Here is a 23117-nt window from a genome sequence, read left to right as displayed (position 1 = left end):
CGCTTTTTCCCACCACCCGCCTCACAAGCTGCACGGCCCTTGCCAGTTATACGAGTGCCAAGCCAACGCTCACTGTGGGGAGCGACAGTCGCCTCAGCCCGGTTTCCCCTGCCCACCGCTTTGCTTTAGGAGCCATAGTCCGGGCTGCTGCCTGGCGCGTTCCCTGGTTAGAGACGCGGCTCCGCTCATAGCGCACAAGGGATTCCCGGCACAGAGCACGGCTCTATTTTAGGCAGCAGCTCCTCTCCTGAGGGAATGTGCGGGAAGCAGCCCGGCTCCAACACTCTCTCGCCTCTCAGCGCCCGTACCTCGCGCATTCCTCGCAGCCTGACTCCTGTCCTCCGGCTACTGTTGCACTGCGACTCCCAGCATCCCCCGGCAGTCAGAGAATAGCCACACGCGCAAACACACTGTTACTTACACACGCTATTTTATTTCCCCGCTGACTTTCAGCCATAAACACACACAGTTCTAGCTTATTCCCCATTCACAAGCAAGGGATTCTGCAGACTCCCTGCTCAGCGCCGAGTACAAGCGAGTAAAGTGCCGTCACGCAGCCGCAGGTGTCCGGAGCTGCTGCAGCCCTGGCTCCCTGCAACCGAGAATGAACTAGCGAGCCTGTAGCTTGGACACCTTTAAGATTGAGACTCGCTGATTTGCATGCGAAGCCCCGCCCCGCGCTGATGTCAGGGAGGGAGAGTGGGATGCTGCTGGCAGGAGCACAGCTGAGTTCAGACAGCAGGGTTGTAGCTGCTCAGCGCTTGTCTATAGGAGCTCCGCTCAGCCCATCACACTGACCTGGGCACACAGCCGTCAAGGATCTGCCTCTTGGGTCTTCTGATCAGCGCAAGAGCATCGCAGCCAATTCTTCTCCCCTCCTCTCACTCACCAAAGGATAGATGTCTCTCTGAAGGCTGACAGACAAACTTCTTATTAGACTTTGACACCTGCTCTGCGGCGTGGAATTAGCGTCCTGCGTCCGCTAGCGACTCCTCCAGAACTTTGGATACATCTTCCATCCAGTGTGTACAAACCGGGATCCAGCTGTGGACTTTGCATGGTAGGAAGACAGCAGATTTGGCATCCAGGATTGTGCTTTCAATGCTTCCATTTGCAATCTCTGGGACGGCCATCCATACTGTAGATGATGCTGATGAGCTGCTGTAGAGCCGAACACCAGTCTGTGGCACCCAGGAGCTGAAGGTAAGGACTGAATGGTACAGACAGCACCCAGTGCCCAGGCTAGAGGCAGCCCTAGTGTACATTTCCACTGACTGATGACTCAATTAGAATTCCATGCGCCATCCAGGCAAGTCAGATGAAAGTGCTCATTGTTACAAAGTGCCTTCAGATGCAAATGCAAGTTGCTGCTATTGAAGAGACTTTGATTCAGGGCTTGCCCAGCTCCACATATATGTTTTTGCTGATGGAAGGTGCAGTTGCTGCAGGTGTTGTGTAGGCTTTAAAGGGATGCCACCCCCCCAAAGCATTTAAATCCTTTCTATGAAGACATTTGTCATCCTCTTCAGCTCAGTCTATAGCATAGCCTTAAAGAGCTTGTTTTATTATTAACAGCCTGTAGCGTGAGCATTATTATTTATTTGCACCTGCACAAGATAATAAATTGAGGCGTGCTTTTTTTTTTTTTTTTTTTCCATTTCAACTTCTCACTGCCTGGGCTTTGTAGCTGAGGCTTTTTAATACATGTAGCCATACCGTAGGAGCGTTGGTTAGCAGTGAAACATAAAGTCGTGCTCCGATCGTGATGGGGGGGAATGATGAGTAGGATTGCAGAGATGGGCTGCAGTTGAAGATCGACCAAGCAGGATCACTTGGCTGCATTATTGACTGCTTGGGAGAGAGAGAGAGTGTGGGAGAGAGAGCTGCAAAGGACTCTAGCAGAGACCCTCACACCCCCTTCTGTTGGCTGGTGCCGTAGGTCGAAAATGAAAAAGCAAACGGCTCACACAGTAAGGCAACTGGTAGTGATATAGGGAATGAAGTGACCTGATGCTGTAGGTTTTCTGCAGTCCAAGCTTACAGTAGGAAAACTGCATAGATCGCCCCCAGCTGCTTTTACCCCTTGTATATTTGTATTAATACAGATACCCCTGTATGGTACAGTAGAGTAAGCGGCTGAGCCATATTAAAAACCAGTAGGTAGTGATAGGAAGCTCTGGCATTAGAGTGTAGGATCACTCCTGGAGTATAGCAGAGAGGATCAGAATTAGGTGAATATTTATGAGCACGTTTATGGCAATGTTCTTCATTTAACAAGCCAAGCCTATTGCAGGAAAGCAGCGTTTCAGTAGGCACAACACTTGCTGGGTAGCTACATGGATGCATTCTACCTGAGATTAATCTCAGGCATCAGCACTGCTTTAATCATCTGTATATTGGTGGTGAACCGCTGAGGGGGAAAAAAAAAAAGTCTTCATTCACAGTAAGCAACAAATGTGTGCTGAGAAAATTAACCCCGGACATCAATATATCTTTAATCTGTGAACTGACAGCCATGAATAGATCAGATTTAAACATAGATTAATATACAATGCATTATCAGATACAACACCCTCTTTAAAACCTGATACATTTAAGTTGACTTCTTTTCCTCTGCAGGGTGATATTGATTAATGTCTGTGCTCTGTATATATGCAACGCACAAGTAGTGTCCTGGTGGAATCAATCTAAGAATAAAACGTTTGCCCCAGCCACTTGTATCATGCAGACCAGAACCCTGCGTCGGGCTTTAGTGAGGCTTTAAATTTCTATGGCTAACGGAATCAGACAGAGGTGTATATATATCTTTCATAGTGCAGTGGAACGATAAAACAAATGGATTGCAGCTCGAAATGGCACTGAATTGCCACACACATCGATCTTCCCACTTGCAAGGTGTACATCATTCTCTCTATGCAGTATTCATTTCACCAAGGTATCCAATGCTTAAGCTGAAATATAACTATACGGTGGCCTCCAACCACTACGCTGTAATAAGAGGGTTCCCAAGTGATGTTACTTTTAGTGGTATTCCAATTTTTTTCTCCCAGTATCAGTTATAATTTGTACTGTAGAGGTACGGACATCTCTCCTTTTAACATTTATTATGACAGCTGGGCAAAGCGTTAATATTAGGGATAATTTTGACTTTGAGAGTCCTTTCTTATGCAGGTTAAGAATCACACATACATCTCCTAAGAATCAGTTCGGAGATTCATTTTGCAGTCCCTTTGAAAGCATAGCCCATAGGCACCAGTTGAAGTAAGTTACCTGACTGGTGGAATGTTGGGCTAGAGTCAGAATACATACACTTTTTATGTTCCATTTGGAAAGTGACCGAAGAGCAGGGGACATGTAGAAAGGTCCAATGCGCCTTTTATCTGAAGTCACTATACAGTATCTGCTCCACTGGAGATTTCCTTGGCTGACTATCTTCACCAAACCAGCCTATTTCAGCGTCGTCTTGAGAAAGACATCCCATTGCTGAAAGGTAATTTATATGCAATGTTGTACAGTCTTTTCAGTGAAATTGGTTTTCAGCTTCTGCAATAGGTGAGATCAAAGATGTGAACCTGTGGTCTAGTCGTGAATTTGTATTCTACATAGAGCATAGATTATAAAGAAGTTCACTGAGAAGACCTAGTGCATTCTGTTGAAAAGCTTTCCCCTAAAGGTCTTCTGTGTGTTGCTCATAGAGTATGCTATTCTCTCTTTATACATATATGTATGTAGGTGTTGTAATCACTGGGGCAAGTCCAATTTGTAACTCGTCTCTCTGTGAGTTGTTTAGAGAAACTGAGAGCAGATACATATTCGGTTCTGTAATCCAGAACTGCTTTCCTTAGGCTAGATACTGAGCTATAAATGCGCTTTTCCAATATTGAATATTTGTGTTATTTAAGAAAGCACTGAGCAGCCTGAACAACAAGACTTTTTTTTTCAGCTAAAGGTGTAGAATTAACAGAATAACTTGCCAGAAGCCATAAAAGCTGCTGCTTGCTTTTTGCGCCTTCAAAAGCTTCTCTGTTCAAGGATTTAAACTGCCCTTGTAATTGTCTCTAATGTGTTATGCAGCGAATAAGAGCCGGATTAGCAGGGTATAAATTCTCAGACTGCATCTTACAGTGGTTGCATTTGCCGTCTTTAGCACAAATCTGTATGTAGCATTTCTGTTGTTCATGATGCTACAGATTTTTAAAGCCTTTATTATAATCTGGTGGAAAAGTAGTTTTTTTTTTCTCCTCCCCCCTCTTATTTCTTGGATTTGTGTGTACAGATGTGAAGATAATCCAAACATAGATATACACTTTTGCTGTCTGTCAGTCGTGGGTCACAAGACGGGAAATATTACAGTTGATAAAATAGCAGCAAGAGCTGACATTTATTGATAGGCCATTATGCCATCACTTAATTAGCATGCATCTGGATTCTTAGCAGAGGGTAGTGAGTATTTGTTTTGCAAATTATTTTTCACTTGGAGAAGCTACAAAAGAAGATATTGTCAACTTTGGCGTCCATCCCGAGGTTTTTTGTTCACAAATGTAAAAAAAAACCAAACAAATGGTGTCATCTTATCTAAATGTACAGTCTGTTGGCAGGTCTGATATGTTCCTTTATTCTGAGATTTATTAAAATTGTATCCTTCTATCTTGCTGTTTTCTGACCAGATTTATGAGATTCTGTCTGCTGCTAAAGGTGGCCAGCTCAACTCCCAAGTTATAAATTGCTTGAGGAGAAAAGTTTTCAGATTTTCTGATCTAGGAAAAAAAAAAAACACCTTTGGTGTCTCCATCGCAAAAGTTTGTGTTGTTTTTTTATTTTATTTTATTTCCAGCAGTGTTTAATTTCTGAGCATTTGACGTAGCCACCATGTACAACTCGGCCGTAAATTATATCGGGCTTCATTTGCTACTGGAAAGGACCACCTATAGAAAGATCAAATAATTAATAAAACGCGCATGGATTGCAGTTGAGCTGTTAAGGGTTGTTTTTCGTATTAAGTGGTATGATCCTTGGAGTGGCAAGGTGTGTATCTGTGAGCCTGTATGTGCTCAGGGTAAGCCTCAGGGATGTTGCCTTTCTATGTTTTATCATTAAGCAGCTTAATGAGCAATTATCCGACACATATGCAACACTGTTAACTGATGGAAAAGTGCAGAGCTATCGGCAGATGTCAATATGGATGCTCGATTCTAGACCCACTTCTCTTTGATGGCCCTACAGTGTGGATGGTCTTATCGTTTCGGAGCTCTGAATATGAAATGTCATTGTGCTCTGTTAATGGAATATATAAAAGCCACAGCAACTTTTCATTTGTATCTCAACACCAGATCCCATACAGTTGACTGAACAGTCATGGTATCATTTCATAGCCTTCCTGGTTTATTGTTTTGTATGCAGAATATATGTTGATGCTCAGCTGTAGCATCTGTACCATATCAACTGCTTATTTCCTCTGCGTCCACTATGCTGTCTGAGTGAGCAGCATCTTATAGCATCATATCATAGCATCATCATTTCGCTCACCCGCCATTGGTGGGATGCTGATTAAGACTTTTTGTAGTATCACCAAGGCTTTTAAGCAGACTCTGCAGATGACTTTTTAAATAATTCTGTCTACAAGTCCTAACTTCTGCTGGAGCGTCTGTTTCAGCAGTCAGTGTAAAAGTCTGTATGACGTGTGACAAACGACAATAAATGAATGACAATGAACATTTATTCTGGATAATATTGATAAAATAGGGAAAAAGGGCATTGCTGCGTTACATGAATTATGTATAATGTGATGAACATTTTGCTTCTAATTGCCCGTGCTTGCCTGTAACTGTTATTTAACAAGAGTCATATTGCAGTTATAGTAACTGTTGACAGAATATTCAGTCCTTGAAACAGAACAATAATCAGCACTTCAATACTTTTAATAGAAAATAAAGAACCGTTGTTTTCATCACCCAAAGATGACCCTGCAACAGTCTGGGTAACTATTCACTTTTATAATTTTATTTTTTTTAATACACACTGATTCTTTCCCCTACAATAGTCAGCCACTCTGAGAAAACAACTAAATATTCCCTTCTGTCAGTTAGATGTTACAGAGTCTGACCTGTCCTCATGAGCCCAGAGAAATGAATGTCTGCTCAGTATGTTATTCACTGTGCAATTTTTAAAGGAGATACTTTCCATATGATTTTACCTTCCCATACAGCAGTTGCTTGCATGAACGGCTCTGCTTCAGAATCAGCTTTGCTTCGTGTAGAAGTGGAACATTTCCTCCTCTACTTATAAATTCATGGCTGCTATAATATTACTACAGTATTATAATTATCCTCATACAGACTTGCAAAAGACCCAGTGTAGGAAATATTAATATACACTAAGTTAATACTGAGAGCTTTAAACACCTTGGTTCTCTTTGCAGTGCGACATTCAATCACACCCCGCAATCACATGAAGATAAAAAAAAGCATTTGCAAGGTGTAACCCTAACTGTTAATTGTGCTGGACCCCCTCCATCTGCTGCATTGTGCCTCCAGAGGGGATCCAAAACTGCAGTTATGGAACCTGAATTTTAGACATTTGGACTGGCCTCTTTAGAACCGATTTAACCACATACGCTTATACACACAACTTTTATTACTGAAAAGGTTAAACATGAGAGAGATATCCAAAAGGCCAAAGTGTTTTTACCTCTAATTTTGACTCTAAATAAAGAGTTTCTGTGATTCTGTGATTGTATTTAGAGTTCCTTATAAGAATTATCTGTTCACTGAATGCTTTAGGAAGCGGCACTCCCAAACTGTATATTTCATGTCATAGTTCCTGTTCCTTCCCAGTTATAAAACAGAGCAAACGCATCACAGTTCAGGCTCCCTTTGTCATATTAAATCAATTTTGTCAGGAGCAAAATGCATCTGCACTGAAAATTTACAGTGAGCAAGCTGATAAATAGCAGGGCAAAGCTTTAATAAGTAGGAGTTACTGTTAAATTAAGTGTCAGCAAAAGTTACAATGAATAAAAGTGACATGCCGTGTGTGTCCTCGAGTCGTCAATATCCTAACCCTGAATAAAAGAGAGAGATGCCGAGCTGCACAGAATTTACTAGAGTCTAATAGGCCATAGATAAAGTGATTGCGTGACCTATATTCCAGGCGTTAATTGTGCTGGATAAACCAGTGCTTGCAAATTTCTTTGCACCATCTTCACATGTTGTGACCTTTTCCTGTATGTGGTCCCAGGAAAACAGTAAATTGATATAATTGAAGTGGCAAATGGTCACCAAAAAAAAACTTGACAAAACATCATTAAAGTTGAAGCCATTTGGAGGGTAGGGGTTGCTTGCTAAAAATAAAAAAAACATTGCACTGAAATATCTTATCAAGGGGCCTTACTTGCCAGAGCTTTCATTATACAGGTAAAATGCAAGGGTTAGATAGGAAAGTCTCCATATGCGCCTTGTGCATTCACCTTACAGCAACCAGATAAGCATCAGTTGAGGCACTTATTGGGGGCTGCAAGTGGTATATCCCAAGCATCAAATGCTAGTTGGCAATGAAAATTGCTACTATGCCTAGCTTTGTATTTCATAGCTCTGAGCCTTTGTCAGCAACAGAGCTTGCCAACTGGTATGCTTAACAGATAAAGAAAATATAGAGAAAGCAACACCAGGTGACCTAGTCGCTCATGTTGCCTGCCCTCAGGGAACAGAAAAGCCATTATATAAGAATCTATCAATTCTATAGCGCTAGACAGGTGGTTGGCATATTACAGCAGAACTGCATTTGACTAAGCACAGCAGAAGGTAGTGTTATACCAAAGAAACAAATTAGATGTTGTGGGTACGAGTCCACAATTAGTGGGTGTATCAAACAGAAGAACCATGAGTCAACCGAGATGAGATACAAAATAACTATCACAGGCTGCATTTATTGCTGTAAACGAAGCAGAAAATTTTCACTTTTATAGTAAGATAGATCTAGTGCTTTTTTTTTTTTTTGCCTCTGTCACTTCATCCCTCACGAGGATTGCCGTTTGTTCTTTTTATTTGAGCCGGCAAAGATTAAACAACCGTGGAATAAATCCAAGGAAAACCAAGTTATGTGTGGCTGATTTGGCATTGGCAGCAATGATAACGTTTTTGCTTGAACAAGAAGCAGAGGGCAGCAGTGAACAGGTAATGGTTTCTTTACAATAGCTCAGATGGAGAATAATGGGAGTGAAAAATTAAGTAGAGGATAATATTGTAGTTATGAGAGGAGGCAATAAGATAAAGAGAATACAATTAGCTATGTTAATTAAATAATTGGGACCACTGAGAACCATCCATCGTTTTCAACACACACATTCTAGAAAATGTCTGTGGTTGTATATTTGAATGTGGACATAAACCTTCTATAACAGAGTTGTAGCTGGGCTAAAACTGCCAACATATTCTCAGGGGTTAAGATGTTCTGAGAGTTGTTGCCTTGCATCATAAAGGATGCTTTAATCAAGACACTATTTACTACAACGTTTCTCTTGTCTCCAATGACTTACCTAAAGCAATCCTCTAGTGGTAATCTCTTTTGCTCCGTATACCATGATCTTGGTTCATATGGTAGTTGTTCAAGACACAAAATATTTTAGCTAGCCTCAAGAAGTCAAACTCTTTTAATACTTGATTTAATTCTACAGTATTTTCCTTATGTTGCCTAAGCAGGATGACATAACATTTATGGTAGAGAATCCTCTTGCCTCTATGGTAGACATATTAGAAAAAAATTCTCAAAGTCAGTTCTAGTCCTTAAAGGAGAAGGAAAGCTACGGAGGCATTTTATTGCCAATAGATTAGCTGCAATAGTGCAATCTAGAATGCTATATTTATTCTGTAGAATGTTTTACCATACCTGAGTAAAAAGCTCTAGAAGCTCTCTGTTTGTTTAGGATAGCGGCTGCAGTATTAGCTTGGTGTGACATCACATTGTGCCTGAGTCTCTCCCTGCTCACTTATAGCTCTGGACTCATATTACAGCAGAGAAGTGAATGGGGGAAGAGGAGCAAACAGAGCATGCTCACGCCCAGGGCAAGGAGGTTTAAGATGAAGGCAGGAAGTCTAAAACAGATGCCCATGTGTACAAAATACAAGGAAATAAATGCAGTGTTTCTTTTGACAGCGGCACTATGTTGAGGGTTTACTGGTATATTTAGGTGGACCTTTCTAATAAGACTTACTTAGTTTTAACCTTTCCTAAGTGCTAAAATTGGGTGCAAGTCCTGGTGGTCACTCACCACTGGACTGACTATACAAATTCACACAGCATGCCAGTCTTCTTAAATGATTCCTTGATCTAAGACCAAAAAGCCTCTTGTAAGAAGATTATTTGCTAAATTTGTACAACTTGTCCAGTGGAAAATGTATTAAAACATTTGTCCTGTTTGTCCACTTGCCTACCAGTGATCATAAGTTCTACAGAAATGGCCGCCAAAGACCTGATGGTTCGTGCCATAGAATAGACATTTCTAGGTTACTCGTTAATATCTGTAGCACATACTGTATATGGAAACATGTGGAATGACAAAATCAAACAACCCTGGAAAGCACGAGATAAAGGATGTTAAAGCTTTACCCAGAACACACCACACATAAAACTGTTCCATGGCAATAGACTATTTGAAGCTAATAACCAATACAGCTACTCTCACGTTGCACTAGTTGGTATGTTCTGTGGGGATACATTAAGTTGCTAACATCTCTCTGGTGTGCAGTCAATAAAGCTAGATAGAGAAGGCATTTAACTATGAATAGCACTGTGAGAGCATGGGTTCCCTTTGAAAGCCCTGTATGATTGGCTTGGTATCGTGAGCCTTTTAGTACTGTGAACTTGTTTTCAGCTTTTAAAATACATTGGCCATGCAAGATTTAATAAAATGCAGTCAATAAAATATCAATGTCAGGGCTGTTACAGAACAGATAAAAGGATTAAAATATATGTACAGTTCAGATCGATGGATTCTTATGATCAACTGTGAATTGAATTGGCAAAGCTTACAAACGATATGCTTTATTATATTAACCCGATGATGGTAGAACAATTAAACTTGCTCCTATGGAAGATCGTTGCCTATTGTTCTTGCAATGTATTGTGCTTCACACTCTTTGATGTCAACATTACTAGATTGGTAAATGCATTGCTGTTCTATAAATGCTTTAAAAAAAGTGATTGTTTTTTTTTTTTCTGGATAGTAACGCTTATGGCTATATTTATCATGATAAAATTGCCTGGAGCAATTCTTTGCCAAATTGATTGTTTCATATTTATCATTGTAAAGCATTGAGCAAAAATCAATTGAATGTTCTCTGTTGATAAGGAGCAATCACTTTGCCCTAGGATTGCTATGGTATTGTCTTGATAAATATTGCCCATTAAGTTATTATGAAAGATCTTATATCTGTCTGTTGCTGGTCACATATCTTTTTCTAGGAGTAAATAAATGAGCTACCTTAAAAAGAAAACAAGCTTTCCATTAATGGAAAATATCAAGCCAGTCTGGCAGGAGCAGTTGTCGACAGATTCTCCAATGAAATAAGCTATCAGTTTAGAGAGAGCTGCCATTATCACACACACTTGGGCAGGCCACTAAACCTGTGCTTGTGTTCTGTGCAATATATAATGTATTTGGGAGATGTTGCTATATATCTATCTATCTATCTATATATATATATATATATATATATATACACATATATATATATATATATATATATATATATATAAATATATATATATATATATATATATATATATATATATATATATATATATATATATATATATATATATATATATATATATATATATAGCAAATTTGAGTACAGTGCACACGGATAACCGAAAAAAAAGCAATGCCTGTGTGCTGGTTACATGTGTCAATAGTCATAGGCAAGAGAGAAAAACTGCACCAACAGGTCTTTATACAAAAATAGAAAACCTTTTATTCAACGTTTCGGCTCGACCGCTGGAGCCGTCTTATATATATATATATATCATATGTACTAATATACATATGATGTACTAATTGACTTCGACATCCTAAAAATTCTGGTAATTGCCGAGGCTTTTCGAACTGAAACCCAGCGTAAATTAAGAAACGCACACAGATTGCTCATGCCGAAAAGCACAAACAATCTTAAAGGGGAACTATCGCAGAAATGAAAATTTAATATAAGCTTCAGCATACCGAAATAAAAACGTTCTAAATACAATAAATTAAATATTCTGCATCGTTTCTGAAATCAAATCTTCACTATTCCTCTCTCAGCATCTGTTTCTCTTCATTCTGTCTTCATACAGGAGTTGGGTGTCAGATAATCATTGACAGCTAATACCAATATATCTTATAGGGAGGTTCCTTTTTCTTAAAAGATGTATTAGAGCTCACTCTATTAAAATCTCCAGACAGCATGTCTCTCGACATGCAGAATTTGTGCAAAGGGCAGTTATTTTGTTAGATTTTGTTTGTACTGGAATCAGTTATTTGAATGAGCTCTAATACATCTGCTAGGAAAGGAAACCCCCCCTATAAGATATATTGGAAGTAATTGTCAATGATTATCTGACACCCAACTGCTTCATGAAGACAGAATGAGGAGAAACACATGATGAGAGAGGGATAATGAAGAAGCCTGGTTTCCTTTGGGCCAGTGTGTTGTATTCCCAAAAGTGATCTTTTGTACCCACTTTTTCTGTTCTCTGATCCAAGCCAATACTACATTGAATGTGTCCGTAAAAAAATGGGTTCCACAATTTGTTGTGTACACTCCTTTTTAGTGATGGGCAAATTTGTCCCGTTTCGCCCAAAAATTTGCAAATAACCTGTGAAATTCGCAAAATGGCGAAAAAAATTGCAAAATAATTTTTTTTTCTGACGCTCACATCATTTTTTGATGCCAGCATTAAGGTTAATGGCCATTCAAATAATGTTGATGTGCAGCAATTTTGACGCGAGCAACCTTTCCGATGCACGCCCAAAATTTTTAACTGGCGTGCTTTATTCACCAGTGCCAAAAAGCAGAAATTCACGCCTGGCGAATTTGTTCGCCCATCACTACTCATAACCTGCAAAAGAACACAGCTTAGTGGGGCAATTGCAGCTGAAGTCTATAAACAAGATAGTATTTGTCTTCTCCTATTTGAATGTATCTGAATGGGAACTGCTTTCTATGGTAAGATATTTGGGCTGCATTCATAACTCTGCAAAGTTCAGTGGAAAAGTACTAGCTATTTATGAACACCAGGTGGCAAATTTATATTGAAATCATTGAAAAAAAAATTATACAAAGAATATTAACCAATTACCGGCCACAAACAGTACAACCTACAGTACTGACTTATAAGAATCTGACTGCCAAGTGCTGCAGATTCAACATTCTCACCTTCCATTTTATGCTACAGGAAAAACACTTTGCTGGCAACACATCAGGATGTGTAACGACAGGTAGCTGAACTGCTAAATCTTTTTATTTACATGGTAAACTTGCGTGTGTCTGATGCTGCATGCTGTTTAATAAGTCTATATGCAAAAGTAATTTACAATCATTTAAAAAATGGGGCATATGCTTGATAAAAGGTGTATTGTACCTCAAACATATGTGATACATATGCATATTATTAAAGGGACTATTTCCAATTAGTACAGGACAATACCAGGCTTGACAGTGTTTCTATTTATGGTCAAAGAGAAAACCAATTGTGCCTGATCTTAATTTGCTACATGACCAGAAATGCCAGTCCATGGTCCTAGGTTGCTATGCCAAAGTTTTGAAGCAACCTAAGTTAATTGTATAAGTATAAACCGTATGTAGAAACATTGTATATGTTCGCTTAAATCAAACTTGTACATTTACAAAACTATGCAAGATAAACACTTTATAGTGTAAATAAGGAACTTGATATGTCCAGGTGTATAACAATTATTGTTCCTTCTCTCATCTGTTTTAGGAGGGAAAATACAATATATTTACCTTGCAGGCTATGGTGCCCCAAGCAGATACAGACATTGCACTCTACATTCTTTCTTGTAGATAAGTCTTTCCTTTCCATCTGTTAGTATCTCACCCACTTTAGTAAGATTATATTTCTCATAACAGCTGCATGTTACGATTTCTCATTGTTGCCCTATAAAGTCATCCTTTTGAAAAGCCCTTAATATAAGCTGATTATTCATTATGAAACTCTCTTCAGAATTACTTAATGTACTTAATATGTTACTAAATAAGGGAGCCGAGTTACATGTGGAAGAAACAATCGGTGGCCTATATTAATGTGTATGATCGGCTGGAAGTTTGCCACTGAAAATCAAGCATTAATTAGATTAATTAAGTTACATGGTGTCTTTGAAAAGATTAATATTAAGTATTAAGTGCCTCTGACTTAATGAGATTGATTTCCAATCTAGGCAATGCAGCAACATTATATAAACTACTTTATAGATTTGATAATAGAGTAATGTATTGATGTCTGTAAACAATATTAAACAAAATGAATGTATTTGATAAAAACTGCATGAAAAAAGAAACATATAACCAAAGGGGTCAGGTGGATAATCAGATACATGCTAATTGTTTCCCCATCTAAAGTGTAAGATCTAAGACTGAAAGCAGGTGGATAAAATAGAGTTGATAACTAACTAAAGAATGGTCTAAGAAAAGATCTATAAAACAAAGGTTGCTATTATCAAATAGTCAGAAAAGCAAATGTACTGTATGTAGCACACCAGCAGGCGGCAGTGACAGTAGATAAGGGAAGCAGAGAGGAGGCATCCTAACAAAGCATTAGATACGAGTGACATGGTGCTTGGAATATCAAGTGCAAATTATGTGTATCAAATTATTGCTCCTATTTGGCAGCACAATACACTTATTTTTGTAAGGGTTTATCAAGACATGCAGTATGTTGTCTACTTTGCCATGTAAGATAGTAGATATGTTGCTCTCTTCGAATGCATCTACGTTTTTTTCTATGTTTTTTTGTATTTACAGTTGGTAAAGTTATAAAAGGTTTTAATGAATTATCGTTTTGTACTGGCACGTCACTCTTCGCCTTTTAAGAAGCCAGAAAGAGTTGTAGCTAGTCAGCCAAGGTTGTGAACTGACACCAGATTCAATTGAGAGTGCTAGATTACAGGATTAAGTAATAATAACCCTTTAAGTTTGCTCATGAACTAAGAATTTCCCAAAAGTCAATTCAAGAATAAATACTGAACACAAAATAAAATGTTACAGCTTAGTTTGCTGTTAATAATGTGCGTATTTATGTCTGTGTTCAAATCTCAAAAGATTGAATGTTTCCACAAAGTACTTTTTTAAAAATATTATATACAGTAGTGAAATAAAGATATAACTGTTCAAGATAGGATGCACTTGATGTTGTACCTATAAACTAACACATTGCAATGGCTTCTCGCAATGATAGATTATCCAACGTGATGCAGAAGCCAGATATTAGTGATCACATGCAATCTTTATTAATGTTACATCTAATACAGCTGAATGCGGAATTAATATGGTCATGCAGATTTTAATAATGAAAATTCCCTGCCTTGAAATGGGAAGCAGATTGACAGGCTTGGAAACTAAAAGCCTGCTATTATCAAAAGGTTAAAAGCACAGAAAGCTTCCTCTCCAGTGTGTCTCGCCACTAGGAGACACCATGTTAATGAGTCAAGCATATTCACTTAGTGCTGCAGACATTTATCCTATACTATCTTGAGTGACATAGCCATTTAGTTGGGACTCAGTTAATGACGTTTTTCTATTGCTTTTAGGCCAGATTTCACTCATGCTAGTAGATTAACATGTCCATATTTTAAGAGCCTACTAAGTTATTTATTCTACTAAATGTAAGCCAAAATATTGCTGTAGAATGAACCTATGTAAGAATAACAGTCAATACGAATTTACTCTCTGAAGTGTAGTTCTATAATGCAGACCCAGTGTTCAAGTTAAAACAGTGTTCAAGTTAAAACATATACAGTTCCTATATAATATTTACTTATATATAGTGAATAAAGTACCCAATATTGTACAATATAAGGATATTATACATTACCGAGCAGTTCCATGACCATATAAAAGCACAAGTCGGAAAGGCGCAGTGACTTCTAATATCTGCATATTTTGCAACAGGGGGTACTTTATTTAATATAATACACACGTTTCAGAGTTTCAGTAAGTCATGTGACAGAAATGACATAAATTTTAACCTATGGCATCACTAAGCACCGTATATAAAGATATAATTTACAGGATGTCCATGGCTTTGTGTATTATAAATATAATATTATATATATATATATATATATAATTTATTCCTGATACCTAAATAAGCTACATTATATAAATACATATTGTGTTTTTTTTTTTTTTTTATGGCTTTACCGTTCACTACATTACTTTAACCTTGAAAATAATTTGAGATATATACCAGATCAATTAGAAAGCAGCACTAGGGAGCCATTTGTATTGTATATTTTCCCTGAAGGTTTTTATTAGCGAAAGTGAATTTATGTGCACTAAAATTTTGCCGCAGAGTTTAACTCTGAATAAATTCTGGAAATAATTCCATGAGATAATTAAAAGGTTTAAATAAAAACATAAACAAATAGATTAAACAGAGGACAAACATAGCTTAAATGGTGCTAGGATAAAATTCAGGAAAAATAGGAGAAAGTAGAAAACTGCATCCTTGTCAGAAGTTTCATTGGAATTCTCAATGGTTCCTTTTGTTGTTTTTCAGTGTCTCTGCACTGTTTACCTCCTTAATTCAATCACATACCCTTATTTAGGAACTGCTTTTTCAATCCATTAGGTAATGCTTGGTAAAAATTACAGAAGGTTTTAGATTTAGCAGTTAATTTTCCATACTAGAACGATTTGTTCCAGTCCAGATGGCCATTGTCCAACTGCTTTTGCCTTACATGCATGAAACCCCAGAGAGATGATTCTCACGTGTCAGTATGGTGCTCCAGAAGTTGAGGTCAGAAAGCCAGCTTCCTAAAACGCTTCCTTAGTAGCCCAGAAAATAGGCAGGTTTGGGAGGAAAAAAGTGTCACCCTCAGTATATTGGGTTCTGTGTATGACACAGCAGAAAATCTCTTAAGGAGGCCCCTTCATGCTCCACCACTCCTAGAATGGATGTGCTACTTGTTTTCTTGACTGCAAACTAGCAATATAATATGTTATTTGAAGTATATATGAACATCCATGACCCACCCATGAGTGGTTACAAAGAGCACTCTCTCTGATGAGGAAATATTCCTATCAAAATAACAGCATAATAAAAATATGAAAGAATATTAGACAGACTTTTAATGGTGCAACCTGTTGCAGAGGGACAACTTTACACTAGGGGGAGTAACAATAGCACATAGCCAATGAAAATGCAAGCCAGGCTTTCAATCAGGGGCCATATGGATATGCATTAAAGATAGTTCATGCATCTGACATGTTTCATGTTAAAATCACATTAAGCATTCTCATAATTAAGCTATATCTATAGTTAAAATGGACCATAAGGCACAAAGCAATTCAACAGAATTTAATTCACATTTTGAATACGATCTGCATTTCTCATTTTACTCATTTTTTGGGTTAATTTCCCAAACTTGCTAGCATTTATTTAAGGAAAATTGTGATCTCGCTCTAGCTGACAGTAGGTGCTGGTGCTTTATTGAAAAGAAAGCATTGACATCAGCAAATATCTGTTATACTATAGATAATGTTATTGCAGCAGTGCAGCTACAGTAGCTATCTTTTTCTGATATCCACTGGGCCTCATATAGCTTATGGTTAGGAAGTTAAGGATGCACATCATAAGGCTGAACATCATTCATTGTATCTGCTTATGGTGGGTCATTTTATTCTTTGCAATATATTCATTATTTTATTAACTCCAAACTGGCTAATTAGTTAGTACACTAAGATAAGAATGATGTTGTCAAAGTAGCCGTGGTTAAGGCAAAGCATTGTGCAAAAGGGCAATGCTAAACCTGAATAATTGCATTTTGGGGGGCAGAATTGCAGTGTTCCATCTGTTTCCAAAGCTCTGCCTGCCTTCAAATGTAAAAAATAATAAGAAGACTAGAGTTAATTAAGAACATTCATGTACTTTTAATGGTACAGGAGTAAACCATGACATCCGAATGAAAACAAAAATATTAACCTAATATCTAAGTATAAAGCATCTTTTTGAGGAAGCCTTTTTTTGTAAAAACATAAACATGTAAATGTTGACAATTGATCCTTTGTGTTAGGTTTCTGCGTGTCTCCAAGATTACCAGCAGGTTGCTCATTAAAGATTTCAAGTCCTTAGGATGCCTACAGTGTTTAGCTCTGCAAATAATTCTGCAAATGGGGCCTATATGAAGGTTCTCAGCGTTGAGGTGGGAAATATGCCCCAGGGGTGGTGCTTGTGACACTCTAGTTTAGTAGCTGGATGCAAGCCATTTGCAAGATATTGCATTACCTTGTAAAAAGAACTGTGTTCCACCATTCCTGTAATTGCTTCTGTCCACTGCAAAGTCTGTAAAACACAGACAAAAAAAAATCTGAAACCACAGGTAAGATGCATAAAAAAGGCAATACTGTACCACCTAAAGTAAAAAATAATGATGTTAGAAGTCACTGCAGAGTTAATGATCGCTAAGCACTGGCCATAAATATAGTTTTATATGTTATAGGATATATAATATATATAGTTATTAGTATTTGGTGAAACTTTACAAACGTGTGTGACAAGCAGACATACTGAATATCATAACATGACAATTTTAGAGTTCTATTAGCTACAAGGAGACTTATTGAAAAGTAAACAGTTGAATTTATAGAAGGTTTATATGCAACACTGATATCTGAGCTTTTGTCACTATGCATTGTGTATAATTTGTATCTGGGCACACTTTTTCCTGTGCATAGTACATGTCAGGTTCTACAATAAAGTGTCTTCATGACAAAGCTCTTCACCTGCCAAAAATAATCTACAGTTCATCCAGTTCACCATTTAGTAAATAAATCCTGCATGGCTGTTTAAGATTACAAGGAGTTGGCAGAGAATCTACGCAATGCTTCCCTGTTCCAAAATCACTTAAATTGCTCTAGAAGAAAGGCTGACTGCATCACATTGCCCCGCTGTCTCAATCTGACTCCACGGCAACATATACTTCCTATTTGTCATTCAGCATTCAGAGTAACTATATTTAAAAATATTATTGGATTGTGTTTATTTTTTAGAAATATTTTACTGGGCTTTAAAAGTTGAATCCCATTTGTTTTAAGAGGGGCTTTCTAGAGTTAAGCTCTGAGATTTCTTTTGGCGAATGTATATATTCATTAATATTATATAATAAGGCTAAAAATAATATTATTACTAATACATTGCAGTGGTTTAGGACAGATAATGCAATACATTCCATCAGATCTCATCTTCTTTCTTGACTTAATTGCAATCTGACATAATGGATTCTGCTTGTCAAAGAAATATAGATGTGTTTCATAAGTAAATTAACAGTGGGCTGCGTCAGGAGACAAGAAATGACTGGGAGTTCAGATAACATGTCTCTGGTTTGAAACCAAATTTTGAATACTGAATGAGGGTCGTGTAGCTTCTAGTTTGCACTTGTATACACATTTTCTGTCTCTTATAGCTTTCTTAGTTCTGGCATGATGTGGTTAACATTGATGCCTTGCTGTACCTGGGCCCCAAGTTTAATTCCAATCTTTTGCAAGGCGTTGTAAGAGGTTATTAAGAGCCACACAAGTGTAGTGTGCAAAACACATGTTTTATACTAACAATGCAGCCTTTTTTACCCCGAATTTCAGCATCATTGTGGAAGTTGCTGCTAACACAATTGCAGTGGATGCAACACAATTGACTCAGTTGAACTTTGATGCAAATTGTATGTAATTGCACTAAGAAAATTCTAAATCCAGTTGGAGTCATTTCTGGTGCTTGCCATCAAAATTACATGTGTGGCCAGTTCTTTATGCACAACTTGCTGCACTTATTGATGCACTTTAAATTCTGTTAATTGTTAGTCTGGAAGAGTCACTATCTCTGTCAACTACTACTGCCACAGATCATTACCATTATATGATCTACTACTGGTCTTGCATTGTCCTGTGACACCAGCTAAGGCTTGTTTAGAGATATGACTGAAAATAGAATTCATATGACAGTTGTATCATACATCACAATGCTTCAGTAAAATGTATGGTAGCACTTTGCCTTGCAGAAATGATTATTTCTACACTGCTTGGTTTAGCTTGGTGATAGCTGCTTTATAAAAATGTTTTAGCTGGTAGTAACTCATACATACTACTTTTATATATTTCTAAGTACAAAGGTTTTTATCAATTAGGTTGTCTCCATTTCCTTAATTGCTAATGCATATATCATAAAGTAAACAGCTAACAGGTCACTAGCACGTTTTACCAAGTACACGGGAGCTGATTCGTTTTCTATTTAAATAGTTCTGTTATGGATTAAAATAACATCTTGTTTTGGAGAAGCACAATTCAGGCCTCGTCCATCGTCTATAATTAAGCTCCACTAGCATTGCTGTATACTGTGGTGTTTTTTTGTATTTGATCAATTATACAAACAACTTGAAGTAATAGTGACAGTTTAAATTAGCCCTCTAATTTGGTGACACACCGTTTCTTTTGGGTTACCAGAAAACAAGATCAGCTGTTCTTGCAGTGACACACAGATGAATAGATGAAAAGATCAGTGTGCCTTCTACTTTATCTCATCTCCCCCAAAGGAAGAAAACCTACTCTAGATATAGATATATATAATAATAATGATTAAGGTAAATGTCCCAAGACGCTTGTATAAAAGTCATCAAAATTGAAAGAATGAGAACACTTACTCTAAGATTTTGGTTGGCAATCAGTGTTGCATGTCTGTTAATGTTCTGTTCAAGAACCATTGAATTGGTCAAATATTGACAAAACCCAATAAGGATAAGGGAAAAAAACTAAAGATTTTTCTCTGGTCTTTTAAACTATATTGCTTAGTATAGTCAAGGCACCCCCAAGTGATTGTATTGACTGACTTGAAACCCCAGGAAGCACTGGCCCGGGGTTATACCAGTAAGCACCATGGAGCGATCCTCTTCTGGCTTCTTCTTTCTTCAAATTTCCTGGGAAAAAATGCATGCACAGTTGAACGAAATAGCAGACTTTTTAGTTAAAGTTCGGCTTTTCGTTCAACTGTGCATGCACAGCCACGCGAAGAAAGAGAAAGCTGGAAGCAGAACAATCCTTAGTGTTCACTGGTATAACCCCGGGCCAGTGCAGTTTTCTGCTGATAGGAGCACCGGCCATGGTTTCAGGTAAGTCAATACAATTACTTGGTGGTGCCTAACATTTGGCACCTCCAAGTGCACAAAACCTTTCCATCTCCTTTAAGCAATAACACTATACCATTAACTAAAGATGCAGTGAAATAGGCCTTGATGATCCAGACATTTAAAGTTGTCTACAGAAGCGTACCATCTTGGATCTTGTTAGGCCATATTTTTGGTTTAAGTGGCACTTGCATGCTCCATATTCTCTGGGCTGTTGTTGGGAAGCTAAGGTCATGGGAAGTGGGGTTGTCGTTTTTTCAAGCAGAAAATGAAGTTAGTCATACAGGGCTGATTATTAAATTGTGATACAGAACACACTATTTCTTGTATGTAATTAGAATCTAAATACATTACTAATTAGCCATAGATTGTGGCCTTAATATTGTGTGTATATATATATATATATATACATATTCTATATATTGCAAGTTGGTTCCTTAGCTTAAGGTGGCCATAGACGCAAAGATCCGCTCATTTGGCAACATCGCCAAACGAGCGGATCTTTCCACAATATGCCATTAACAAGCATGGCTATAACGGGGGTAATCTAATTGTTCGGCCGTATGGCCAAACGATCCGATTACGATGTGCCATGGGCTCCGACGGGATCGGTCGGGTCAAAATCGAACTTGACCGATCGACCAAACGACCGATCTTCGCCGGACGAAAGATGTCGGCACACGCCACACACGATCCCGAAAATCGTACGAATCCTCGATTCATACAATAGGATCTGTGTGTCTATGGCCACCATTAGGCAGCTTAGAGCAACCAACAGAAAATTAATTGAATCAACAGATAAGACATTTGGTATCTACCGGAGTGTCTGCAAAGGCACAACTCTTTACTGCTAATTATTAGCCCAAAACAAAATGGGCCCTATTTATCATACTGAGTAAAAAACAGCAATCAATTCACCAGGTATCACCATGTAAAAACAGTGTATTTATCAAGCTAAGTACTAGGGGCCAATTTTTTTGTGGTTGAGTTTTTAAAGGGGAAAATTTCAATTTTTAGAGGAAAAATAAACCCTCACATTTTTGAGATTTATTATACCCCAGAGCTGCAAAAAATCTGAAAATACTCCAGCTAAAACCAGTCAAGTTTGTGTAGAATTCAATGGGCAGATGCCACTAAAGATGTTTTTTGATATTGTGAACTGCACTGGTTTCCGTTCGATAATCTGATAAATTCAAGTTGTTGCTGCGACAATTCGATAAAGTAGAGTTTTCATAGTGTCAATTCGAAAAAGTTGCACGATTGGAATTGACACATGATTTTGTTGTGATATTTTTTTTGCTAATGACTTTTCGAGAATACTAGGTAAATTAAGGGGATTCTGGTTTGGGAGTTTGGGCAAAATGTTTTTTATTAGAGTGGTAAAAAGTTGAGTTTTAGTAAACACCCCCTATAGTGTTAAACATTATTTAAAAAAAAAAAAAAAACTTCTGCTGTAAAAAGCAGCTGCCACGACTTGAAAATTATGTGTAAAAAATGACAATCATCCATTGCCAATGTTTAACACTGTTTTCTAATGGCTGGATATGCTTGCTGTCTTAATTTTTCCATTGATTTAATTTTTTTTAACATCTAGTGCCCTGGAATAATTGAAGATTGCTTGAATGGGTTACACCATAAATTTAAGAGGGAAAAATAACTGCATTAATAATTTCATTTATTATACAGTTTTTTTACATGATTTTTCCAGCATAATAATTTTGCACAACATTATAAATAGGCCCCTAAGTGTAGTAATTTTAGCCTACTTCTTTAAGCTTTAGTTCTCCTTTATGTACTAAAACAAGTTATGTGCGTTAACTGTGTCTCAATTCAGCAAAAGGTCAGTGGTTCCCTAATTATCATTTAGTTGACTGGAGTGTTTTAGTTAGTGAATTATTCATTTGCATTGGCATTTGCTTTGACACAATAATGCTAAAGTGTGGATAATCTAACATCTACAGGACAGTCACGGGCAACTAAGGTTAGAGCTGAGCATATTCAAAGTCCCACACAATGACTAAGTCAGCCGTTTCCCACACACTGATACAATACTTAATTTATGGTTCAGGAGTCCTATGACTTTGGGGCATATTTATAAAATGGTTAACATGTTTTAAGCGTCATTAAAAGTTGTAAAATGGGAGGCAGACTAAAGGGCACATTAAAGAGCAGGGAAGTCTATCTAGTGTGTAAAAACACCAACGAGCAGAATGTTTTACATGCATGTTACAAATATGCATAAAATAATTTCACAGCTTTAGCGTTTCACGAGTCTCAGGTAATTTTCTCTGGAATCACCATTTCTGGACCACCATACAATGCTCAAACTCAGAAGATAATGTTTATTGAAGAGGTACACCACACTGCAGATTAGCAATACAGCAATACATCAGACTGGTCTCGACAAAGGCTCTCCCTTCAACATTATCATACATATTTTTATACCCTGTTCATTATTAACATTTTTAATTATGTACTGTATTGCAAATCAATTTCATAGGTTAGTTGATCACAAGAATATCTATTGATTGCATTTTATTGGTTTAAAGACACAGCGTCATCTGTTCCAAAGCAGATGCCCAGAGACTTGTTGTCCCATTAAGAAACGTCTCTTTTCAAATATATGATTAAATGTCTTATTAGAAGATTTTCTTAGGTACTTTTTAGATCTCTTGCAAACTGTTTCAGTTCCTATTATTTTATACACTTGCAAGCTACTAATTCTACCTTTCCA

The 23117-nt window shown here is 37.7% G+C and overlaps 1 protein-coding gene across 4 annotated transcripts in view; it reads left to right on the top strand.

The window, feature by feature from the left end:
- Window positions 1-252: 252 nt before the first annotated feature.
- LOC108698445 (protocadherin-11 X-linked) overlaps window positions 253-23117 on the top strand; it is an 826544-nt gene continuing 803679 nt past the window's right edge. For 3 of the 4 annotated variants that reach the window (XM_041572768.1, XM_041572769.1, XM_041572767.1), the window contains exon 1: window positions 253-1203. The gene's annotated coding sequence lies outside the window, so the exon portion shown is untranslated. The remainder of the gene's footprint in view (window positions 1204-23117) is intronic. The other variant, XM_018229934.2, reaches the window with a different exon arrangement.

The sequence above is a fragment of the Xenopus laevis genome, chromosome 8L (assembly GCF_017654675.1).
Source record: "Xenopus laevis strain J_2021 chromosome 8L, Xenopus_laevis_v10.1, whole genome shotgun sequence".
NCBI lineage: Eukaryota > Metazoa > Chordata > Amphibia > Anura > Pipidae > Xenopus > Xenopus laevis.
The sequence above is the reverse complement of the archived record's forward strand: the minus strand, read 5'-3'. Positions and strand labels throughout refer to the sequence as shown.